Genomic DNA, 11,670 nt, shown 5'->3' on the forward strand with positions numbered 1-11,670 from the left:
CTGACTACAGCAACAACGCTACATTTGAGTGTGTCGTAGGGTGTGGGGGCGGGGGGAAGGGGGGGTGGGGGCAAGCCTATGTCAAACAGACCTTTTGAAAAATAATGTTACTCCCTAAAACTTCTTTCCTACAGAAAATGGATCGCTCACGCGTTTGCGGGCAGGCAGCAAAGAGGTGGAAAGAGGCAAGGAAACGGGAAAGGAAGGGAGGCAGCAAAATAAACCCACTCCAGCGTGGAGCCCCAGAAAGGGCACTCCCCAAGACTTCCTGTTCGGCACAAAGTGCGGCAGAGGCGGCGTGCGGGGCTGTGGGTGTACTCAGAGCTGTGCAGCGCTGATTACAGAAGATGAAAGGGCTTGGCAATTTATTTCATCTCACGCTGAAGCACTGCTGACAACTGAAAGTGAGGACAGAAGGATTCATTTGTTCAACTTCTGTTTTAAAAAGCAGACTTCAAATGATACCGCAGAGAAAGAGGAGGAAACGCCGAAGTGTAATAAAAAGCCTATTTTTTTTTTTTTTTTTAAATACGCTAGCTGCAGCATTTGTATTTTGTACCTGGGTGTGGAAGGCAAAGGGGTTGGCTTTACGCGATTGTGATCAATTCCAGAGAACGCGATGTCGGCACGCAGGATCAATTACTCATCGGGTACACCAACCTCACCTCTTCTTACCAAAGTGCACACATGCCTACAACCCTGAGTCCAAAGATCAGTTTGGATGAAAACAAATCCAACCCTACAGTGTTTAAGAACTTCTCAGGACACGGAAAATGGGAAAGATTTCATGCAGGATCTTAACGCTAAAAGGGCATAAGTATACGCTCCGTGACAGAGAATATATTTTAAATTTCATGATCCCGGCCCTTTAAAATTTGAGTTCACAAATTTAGATTTCCTACATGTATCTCTATTACTGACTGCGTTTCAAGTTTTGGAAGAAAATGTTCTACTTCCTTTTAAATAAAATGTGGTATTATTTTTCATTAACATATTTAGTGTTGGAGAATGAAGAATTTTTTTCATTTCAAAGACTCACATAAATTATTTTGAAATCCAATGTACCTAGCAAAGTGGTCTTATCCCAAAAGATTTATAAAGATGGGTAATATCACATATTGGTAGCACATTAGCTATTAATGATTAAACACAAATACATACCCAAATATTAATGACAAAGATAAAGAAATACATTCTTCCCGTAATCATTAATATTAAACTCAAGTATCAGTAACAGGAGCACATCACTCTTAAGTAATTTGTTTCTTAAGCAATTCAGTTAAATCATTGATTCTTTTCTTTGCAATGTATATTTTCACGTGTATTCAATGTAGGTTTTTTTTGTTTTTGTTTTTGTTTTTTTTTTGCAAGCAATCAGCACCGTGATAGAAATGGAAAAGATTACAGCCGAGGAAAATTCACTAGCTCCCTTAGCCTCCTGAAAGCAGAAACTCAAGAGTTTGTTTTTCAGCAAGTATTTCTGGAGCACCTGCTGTGGGCCAGGCACTGTTTTAGGGACTAAGAATAACATCACTTAGCAAGAGCGCTGCCTGTTCTGCAGGGCCACTGTAGGGAGCTGTGTTGATTTATCTGACCCTCCTCTGGGGGGCACTGTTCACATAAACTGCAGTGCAAAAGGGCCCTCCCCCTGGATTTGTGAACTGGAACGCACAACCTTGCTTCTAGTTCAATAGAGGGAGACAGAAAATGGACAAGTAAGTAACAGACAAATCAGGTAAGAGTTAGGAGTTTGGTGAACATAAAGATACAGGTAATAATACAGGGAACGTTATAAAGGATGACTGGAGATACAAACAGGGGCCGCATCACATGGACATTTCAGAGAAAGGGGGGGGGGGGCGGGGCGGGAAAGAAGATCCTGCTACTTGCAACAACATGGAAGAACCTGGAAGACATTATGCTAAGTGAAAGAAGCCAGACACAGAAAGGCAAATACTGCATCATCTCACTTGTATGTGAAATCTTACCAAGTCAAACTCCTAAAAGCGTAGAGTGGCATGGTGGTTGCCAGGGCCTGAGAGGTGGGGGACACGGGGAGTGATTGGTCAGAGTAGAATCTTTCAGTTATGGAGGGTAAGTGCTGTGGACCTAACGTTCAGCATGGTGACAACAGCTAACAATATTCTACTGTATCCTTGAAATCTGCTAAGAGAGTAGATCATCAGTGTTTTCACCACACACACAAAATGGTACCTACGTACGGTGATGGTTATATTAAATTACTTCGATTGTGGTACTCATTTCCACAATGTATATGTATTTTCAAACATCGCACTGTACACCTTAAAACTGGTGTTTTTCAATTATACTTATATAAAGTGGAGGAAAAAATAAAAAGAAGGAACATTTAAGCTGAGATTCTCTGCAAAGAAAAATCCAGCCCTGTGGATAGGTTATCTGAGGAAGAATGTCCTAGGTACCGGATCACAAGAATGAGTCTGTCAGTCCCTGGGGTCAGAGAGAATATCTGAGCAGCCAGACTGGTGAGCAAGGGGAGGCAGAAGCAAAGTCAAGGAACAGAAAGGCCATTCTTCAGAGGAGCTGATAGGCTAAGGAGTTTGAACTATGGAGAGTTCCTTCCATTCAAGACAGTGATGCTGGAGATCCCAGAACCATGAGACTGTCTCAACACATGGGGGTGGGGGTGGGGGGTGTCCTCATCCCATCGTGAATGATTCAGAGTGTCAGATGATGGAATTTTGAACTAAGAAGAGCAGGTATGTTGATAAATTATCACTCAATGGGGATTATTGTACTGAAGTTCTAGTGGTAAAGTAATGATCCAAACCCTACAAGAAGCGAAACTCAAGCCAGGGGTGCTCTAGATCTGTCTGGCTGAGTAATTATTTTTCAAATACACTTGGACACTCAACTGTACATTTTTTGCTCTGTTGTAATGAATGGTATTTAAATGAAACGGAAGGCTGAGCAGCATACTGTGAAAAGGGTCTGTTACAAGAGCTGGTCCACGCACCAGCAGGTTCTGATAAAGCCAACGGCCTTTGCTTAAGTTATATATAGCTTAACATTGAACCTAATATTGAGTGATAATAAATATTGTGTATATTCAGTAATATTCCAATACTGAATCCAACTTAATTATCTACAGCCTAACACAGAATCATGTACACCAAACCATATACAAAATATAATTACTTTGCTACTTAAGTTAGAATTTATTATTAGAAAGAGCAAAGGTTTGGGGAGAAGGTAAAGCACATAAAATCTACTTACTCTAAAATAAAGGTGTTAATAAAAGTCTGAATGAAAAAAAGGAATGTCCAAACTTCAATCGCCATTTAATAAAAATATGTATTTAATTGCAATTATTTGACTTGCAAGTTAGTCTGAATGTCTCATTATTTAATGAAATTTAAGTCTTCCTGATGTAAGGGATGGATGATGCTCTATCACATTTTACTGACAAAGAAAAAAGTTCCAAAAATGAGGCTTTAACCTTTGCAACTCCATTCTAATATACTGAATTTTTCAATGGTTTCAACATGTTCACTTATATATTACTAAGTGACCCACTAAAATGACCTAAAGTCCAGCTCTACCTTTGGAATTATTATTCCTCCCCCTTCTTTTTTTTAAACAGGTGATAAGTACCTATTATCTTGTTATAAAGAAACAAATAAATTAATGTCTCAGTCCAGATTCATTTTTTTTTTTTCAACGTTTTTTATTTATTTTTGGGACAGAGAGAGACAGAGCATGAACGGGGGAGGGGCAGAGAGAGAGGGAGACACAGAATCGGAAACAGGCTCCAGGCTCCGAGCCATCAGCCCAGAGCCTGATGCGGGGCTCGAACTCACGGACCGCGAGATCGTGACCTGGCTGAAGTCGGACGCTTAACCGACTGCACCACCCAGGCGCCCCGAGTCCAGATTCATTTTTAAGTGATGCTGTACCTGTACACCTCCATGTAACTACCACCCACATTAATATTTGGAACATTTTCATCACCCCCCAATGTCCCTCATCCTTAGTCTGCTTTCCCCTAGAGATAACCAGTTTCCAACTTCTACTAACAGGAAATAGATTTGCCAAATCTTGGAATTCGTGAAAATGAAGTCACATATAAAATACTCTTGTGGGGCGCCTGGGTGGCGCAGTCGGTTAAGCGTCCGACTTCAGCCAGGTCACGATCTCGCGGTCTGTGAGTTCGAGCCCCGCGTCAGGCTCTGAGCTGATGGCTCGGAGCCTGGAGCCTGTTTCCGATTCTGTGTCTCCCTCTCTCTCTGCCCCTCCCCCGTTCATGCTCTGTCTCTCTCTGTCCCAAAAATAAATAAAAAACGTTGAAAAAAAAAAAAAAAAATTTAAAATACTCTTGTGCATCCAGACTCATTTACAGAAATAATATTGTTGAGATTTAGTTGTATTGTGACAGCAATCGAAAGAATATTCCTTTTTGTTTAGTAATATTCCATTATATAAATATACTGTAATTTCTTAACCCCTTTTTGTACTGATTCTCCTTTGGACTGTTTTCATATTTTGCCTACTATAAATAAAGTTTGCTACGAACATCGTATACATGTTCCTAGGGACACGTATTTCCTTTCTCTTGGCTTAATACCTAGAAATGGAATTGCTGTGTCATACGACAGGTTTACATTTCACATTATCAACAGCATACTTACACTTAGTATTTTTAACGCACATTTTTTTCCACTCTTAAATTCAACTTGTGTTTTTAGATATTACAGATGTATCTTGTATACAACATGCAAATGGGTCTGCTTTTTATCTACTCTTATAATTTCTTTCTAATGAAGTGCTTAATCCATTTATATCTAAAATCAGTATGGCTTTGTTCAGATCACTTTAATTCTACTATCTTGCTATTTGTTTTCTATTTATAGCATCTGTTATTTGCTCCAACATTCATTTCTTGGAATTATCTTTTGAGCTTATAAAGTATTTTCTACTCTACAATTGTATCTTCTTTCTGATTTTTAGCATTATTTCTTGGTGTGTGTGTGTGTCTGTGTGTTTTAGGGTTTAACCTGAAGATTGCAATATGCAATCTTTACTTATCAGTCTCAATTCAAGTATTATACTACGTAAATAACCATATAATGGTATAATTCATTTAATCCCCACTCAATTCCTTGTATTGAACTCATATATTTTAGTTCAACATATTCTATAGACCCCACAATCCATTATTATTATTTTTGCTTCAAACAGTCAATGGTCTTTTAAAGAACTTCAGCAATCTCATGAGTCTAGAAGACTAAAACAGGAGTTCAGGGACCAAGGCTGCAAAGGCCTAAAACACAAAGATTTTAGATAAAAAATTCAAAGAATTCAGCTCAACAGTCTGATCTTCCTTGCCCTTTAAGTCATTTGCTAATGTAAGACAAGAAGGCCAAGAAGTAAAAAAAGTAGAGAAGAAAGTAACCGCTATGAGTCTGAGAAATTGGGCAGGACTTTTATCAGTTTAAGGGTTCTGGGGACATAATAAAGGGCATGAAAGGATCACCAATAGGTAAGGTTCTGATAAAAACCTCAAGTATTCAATTGAACCCCAGAAGGGCTATACTCTAAGAGTGAGGTTAAACCAGACATAGTTCATCCTCATGTTCAACATCGCTAGTCATCAGAGAAATACCAATTAAAACCACAAGAAGATACCACCTTACACCTTTTTAGAATGACCATCATCAAGAAGACAAAATATAACAAAAGCCGGAAGAGATGTGGAGAAAAGGAAACCCTTATACACTGATGGTGGGAATGTAAATTTGTGCAGCCACTATGGAAAACTATACAGAGGATATTCAAAAGGTTAGTAAGAACCACCATTGGTCTAGAAATTACACTTTTGGAAATAGGTCCAAAGGAAATGAAACACTAAATCAAAAAGACATCTTCACCCTCATGTTCATACCAGCATTATTTACAACAGCCAAGACAATGAAACAAGCTGAATGTCCATCGATGGATGGATGGATAAGTTGCGACAGACACACACACACACACACACACACACACACAGAATATTATTAACCCCCACACAAAAAAGAGAAATCCTACCATTTATGACAACATGGATAGACCCTGAAGTCAATTGACTAAGTTAAATAAGTCAGACAGAAAAAGGTAAATACCGTACACGATCTTACTTATATAGAATCTTTTAAAAAAAGAAAAGAAAACTAACACAGAAAAACAGATCAGACTTGGCATTACCAAAGATGGAGGGCAGGGGGGACTGACTGGAAGGTGGGAAGGTGATCAAAGGTACAAACTTCCAGTTATCAGACAAACAAGTACAATGGATGTAACATAAACATGATGACTGTAGCTAATACTATTGTACACATGTAGGAAAGCTCTTAAGAGCTCCTATCACAAGGAACTCTCTTTTCCTTTTATTGTATTTATAAGAGAAGATGAATATTAGCTGAACCTATTGTGCTAATCATTTCATAATATATGTAAATCAAACCATCAGCTGTATGCCTTAAATTTATGCGGCGATGTAGGTCAATTATTTCTCAATAAAGCTGGGGGGTGGGTGTGGGGAGGGGGAACTACTAAAAAAAAAAAAGAAAAAAGAAATCGACCAGCCTTACAAAGAATGAAACCCAGCTGTGAATCGGCTCAATCTGTTTGGATTAAAGTAATCCATGCCTACTCTAATTGCCTGCCAGAAGCTAAAGAAATCCTCTCTGGAGAAAGGTAACTTTTTTTTTTTTTTTCCAGGAACCTCTATTATTTTTAAACTTAATTTCCATAATTCAATAAAAAAGTTCTCAGGTATACAAAATAAAAGCTCAGAAAAAAAAAAAAAAAAACAAAAAACAAAAAGGAAACTAATGCACAGGTGATCCAGATACTGGTTTTCAGAAACAGATTTTAACTGTGATTAATGGATCACAAGGGATAACAAGATGGAACAATGAACCAGAAAACCGGAAATTTCTATCGAAAGCATCAAATGGAAATTCTCAAACTCAGACTAAAAAACAACACTATCGGAAGTCAGGAATGCAAGAGAGGCCACTTCACACTGGCCAGAAGGGATCAAAGTAAAACTACTCACCGCAGGGGGTTGCGGGGCATTCTGCGGGGAGCTGCTAGCGGTGAAGGTGAAGGGCGGCCCCAGGGGGCTGCAGGGTCTGGGTGCACTAGGTTCGCCGCCCGCCCGCCCTGCCGCCGCCACAAGTCCGGCTGTACCAAAGTCCCGGTGGCCTCTGGACTCCACCCGATGGCACCATGCGCTGGCGGGCGGAGGGGCCCAGCTCACGGACGCTCATCCTGCTGGACTCCCAAGGGGACAAAATGCTGGGCTGCATACTCAAGCCCAAGTTCACTGACTTCACCCTCCCCAGCCAGGAGCAAAGGTTCGAAGGGCCTGGAGGAGGCTGTGCGCGGGCGGGCAACCCCGACAGCAGCTTGGGAAGCACCGACGGCATCCTGCGTCACGGGTCCGTGGATAACAGCGTAGCCAAACTTCGCCAGTTGCTCACCGAGTTGAACTTTGAATATGTAGATACCTGTGAGGCAAAGGGTCTCCCCGGGCTTGCGCGCAGTTTCTGCAAAATACACAGTACTGTTTGCCTGATTTACTGTAAGAACAGCAAGAGGAGGGGCTGTAACCCACGTGTAAAAACGCCTCGCAGCCGCAATGTAAATCACTTCCTGGGGGCCACATGCACAGAGGCGACTCGCCGCCAGGTTGGGCCTCTCTGACAGACGGTTCTGGAATGTTCTAAGGGTGGCTGGCTCACCGTCTTCCTCCTCGGCTTCAATCCTGCCAGTGCCAACTGGGTCAAAACGCTGCCGTCCGAACGGCCCAGTCAAAACAGCCTCAACTGCACCACCCGGGACCGCTCGGAGCTGAGGCTTCCTGCGCTAACGAGGCAAGATCCCCTTTGAGCAGGAGTAGCTGTGTGCTGGGCACATCACCACCCTGCAGATCAATCCGCCATGTGGAAGAGCTGGGGCGGGGAAATCCTTCCGCTACCTTGCAGGACTTAGAGAAACCAGGGTTGGGAGGAGCCAGAGAGCGTCGTCCGGCTATAGGAGGACGCCTACCACGACCGGATCCTAGCTGGTCCCCTCATCAAGGTGGAGGCCAACTCTGATAAGAAACCGGAAAGAGTCCCAGTGTCAAGATAACATTATGGCAAGGCGGCCCGTGGTCCTTAACGAGAACACAATTGCCTACTTTACTCTGCCTAAGACTGAGTATGAGTGCTCTGCTAATGAGGCTTCAGCCAGAATTTGTTTGGGATATGCAGCTCACCCAAGGGGACCAGATATGCCTGCGTACAAAGGAAATGGAGTTGGCACCCCCTGTGCAAAGTGATCAGCCACGTCATCGAGATCCCTGTCAATTATGGTGATGAGATCACCACTGAGCTGCAGAGCAGTAATGAACGTGCCTGTGGAGGAAATCATCACTTCCAGGTGGATTTCAGGTGGAAGTCAACCTCGTTCCACAACACGCGGAGCACGCTGAAAATGTTTGCACTGGAGGAGACCTCGATATGGGGTTACATCAGCCACCAGCTGGAGGACATGATCGTCAGATGCCAGCTGCCCCAAAATTTCATGGCAGAAGGACTCCCCAACCTGAACCAGTCTTCAGGTTTACACGTAAAGACTGTGCGGTAAAGACCAACAAGCCAGGATGCAGGAACTGCCAGGCACCGGGAAGATGGTCACCTTGGCCCCCATCAGTTACCACCTGGCCGGGGGAAGCAGTGCACCCCTATTTGTGTTCCAAGTAATACAGGCATCGATCAGCTAACGAGAAGATCCACCAGACAGGGCTGCGAGTCATGCTGTTCTGAATGAGGACTCAGTATCACTTCTGGCCCTGCACAACCAGGTCAAGAGCACGGATAGCCTGCCAAGTTCCAGAAGCTGCACCAACTGAAGGAAGAGACGGGGAGCTGTTATTGGCAGAAGAGAAGCCGCACCTGACCCTGAAGCTTGCCACGGAGAACGAGCTGCTTATGAGCACAGATGTAGGTATGGGTGTGGGCAACAGAGGCCCCTTTTAATTGACGCACGTGCCCATGCCACTGAGCTGGAGGAAATGCATGGTCCTGGGAGCCAAGTAGCTCATCTTCATGGGTGACCAATGCCTGAAGAGGTCCCTCTTCAGAAAGGCATTGCTACAGCAGATCGTATGAAGAAGGGATTGGATTTCCAGTGACCCCCGACCGGATGTTCTAGGTGGCCCAGAGCCCAGAGGAGATTGCCAGCTGAAGCAGCTTCTGCCTGAATAGGAAGGAGACTGCAAACACAGAGTAGATCGTCCCAAAGCTGGTAAAGGAAGGTGCCAAGCCAGACCAGATCGGCATCATCAGGCCCTTATCCGGGGCTAGCATCCTACCTGATGCAACACGTGCAATTCAGAGGCTCCCTGCATCCCGGGAAGTAGAATTCACTCACATGGACACATTCCAGGGCCAGCAAAAGGTCTTTATCTAACGCTCCTGCATATGGGCTACTGAGCAACAAGGCATTGGATTTTTAAACAAGCCCAGACAGCTTAACATGGCCCTGACCAAAGCATGATGTGAGGTCCTTGTTATAGGCGACCCAAAGGTCCTGTCCTCACAGCAGCACTGGGAACACCTGCTGAACTACTACAAAGAGCAAAAGGTGCTGGTGGAAGGCTCCTGAACTCTACCTGTAGTAAAGCTTCCTGCTGCTCAGGAGGCCCAGGGAGCCGGTCAACACCATCTATGCAGGGGTCAGATATGACCCCAGGAGGCTATGACCCCAGGGCCAGGCTATGATCAGAGCAGCCAGAGCTGGCCCTGGAACACGTACTTCCAGACCCATGACCCAAATGGGCATGATCCGTGCCAGGGCCAGCCACACGGCTGCCATGGACATTCCCCATCCCCTTCAACCTGGTTGTGTGGCCCGTGCTGCCTCGGGGGTATTTTGGACAGGCCAACCCAGGGAATCCCAAAAGGCAAGGCCGATCCTGGAGGATGCTGGATGAACAGCTCTGAGCTTCCTGGGCCCAGCCACAGGCATCTCCCTGCCCACCAGGCCAGTCAGGAGGTGGCATTACAGCCGTTCTCACTGGGCACCCTGGCTCAGAGCTCTGTCTTCAGAAGCCAGCCCTCCAAGGTGAGCCAGCCCGAGCTGTCCCAGGACAGTTACCCTTGGCAATCAGTTTCAGTCACACATCGATTGAGGTGGCACTGTTGCAAGGCTCCTCGCGGAGGCACAGTGCAGTGATGGGGCTGTCCCAGTACCAGAAGGGGACTCAGTCCAGCAGCTCTTATTTTGAATAATAAAAAGTAAAATAAATAAATGGATACCTGTTTTCCGCTGCTGAAACTGGAGGGCTACTGTTAGCCACAGGAGAGGCCAACTGAGGGAGAGAAGATCCGAGACAGAACAAGGGCCCACGGCTGGCCCACAGGACAATAAGATGGGAGCCCTCTGCCAGCCCCTGGGCAGGGAGGCCCCATGCCAAAGCAGCCACACTGAGTCCCCGGGGCGGAGGGAGGAAGCCCCTGATCTTAGAGTAGGCCTTTTGTCTGTTTGCTCTCTTCTCTTTTATAGAAAGGGGACGGTGTTTTAGAAAGAAGAAAACTTCGCATTTGAGTGCCCCAGCAGGTCCCTGGCAGGTGGCTCCTTGCAGGTGGCCAGGTTCCACACTGGCCCCCTGTCTGTGTTCTCAGAGGGCTGTCATTGAAAGAAAAAACAGCATTTGCGGGTTTTCTGCATTTGAAAGATTCTTTCAAAGGCGTACTGAAAAATATCTTCGCGCTGAGTTTGTGGTGGATGATGGAGATGGGAGATGTTTGGGATCCTCAAGTTTAGGATCAACACCTGTCACAAGATCCGGAGACACAGTTTTGCTTTCAGTTTTAGCTGCCAATGGCTGTTCCCACAATGAGGGTGGTGAGGGGGCACCGTGCCAGGCCGGACAGCTCCCCGGTTCTCTGCTGCACTCTGAAAATCAAAGCGCTGACCATGTCCGGTGGCCTCGCCCCCTTACTCCAAGGGGTTCTGGCAAGACTGGCCGTGAGGCCAGAGAGCAGGAAGGTGGCTATTCTCAGGCTAATGGCTTCTTCCCAGCGTCCTTCCCAAGGATTTGGTGGAAGACAATGGCCAAGAAGGCCCATCTCCGTGGAGATGTCTACAGTCCCTGTGGCCTGTTAGACAAGCTGAGCCCCCCACCCCTCTTTGTTCTCCGAACCAATCCCAGATTTAAAACCTCTCTACCTGTGGGCACAGGTTCAATGAGCAGGGGGTGGTATCAGAAATAAGTTGGTCCTGTGCCAGAGTTTGGAGGAGTCTGTCACATCAGCTAGTGAAGGAGACATGTACCTGGATTGGGGTTGCAACTGAAAAACATGCTGGAGCTTGGAGAGCCACCCCTAGGTTCTTGCTCACCGTGGTGACCCCCCAGTGACCACCTAGTTGGGAACCGTGCCTTCCTAGGCAGTAGGGGTCCTGATCTCCCCTTGACACTGGCACTTTTTCGAAGCCTCCAGATTCCAGCTTGTGCACTGGAGAGACAGGGACACCCAGGCCACTTTCCTACTAGCCAGGGCTCTTATTTATTACCGCTGCTATCGGGTTTTGGTTCCCCCCTTTTTCGGTGGGGTGCATCGACACACAGTATGTGTGAGGCATGAGCCATTGTGTGAC

General features: G+C 45.2%; 1 pseudogene; it reads left to right on the forward strand.

The window, feature by feature from the left end:
• The first annotated feature begins 7,251 nt into the window (after positions 1–7,251).
• On the forward strand, positions 7,252–10,617 carry LOC122229921 (annotated as a pseudogene).
• The last annotated feature ends 1,053 nt before the right edge of the window (positions 10,618–11,670 follow it).

Source organism: Panthera leo, chromosome A1 (genome assembly GCF_018350215.1).
Source record: "Panthera leo isolate Ple1 chromosome A1, P.leo_Ple1_pat1.1, whole genome shotgun sequence".
NCBI lineage: Eukaryota > Metazoa > Chordata > Mammalia > Carnivora > Felidae > Panthera > Panthera leo.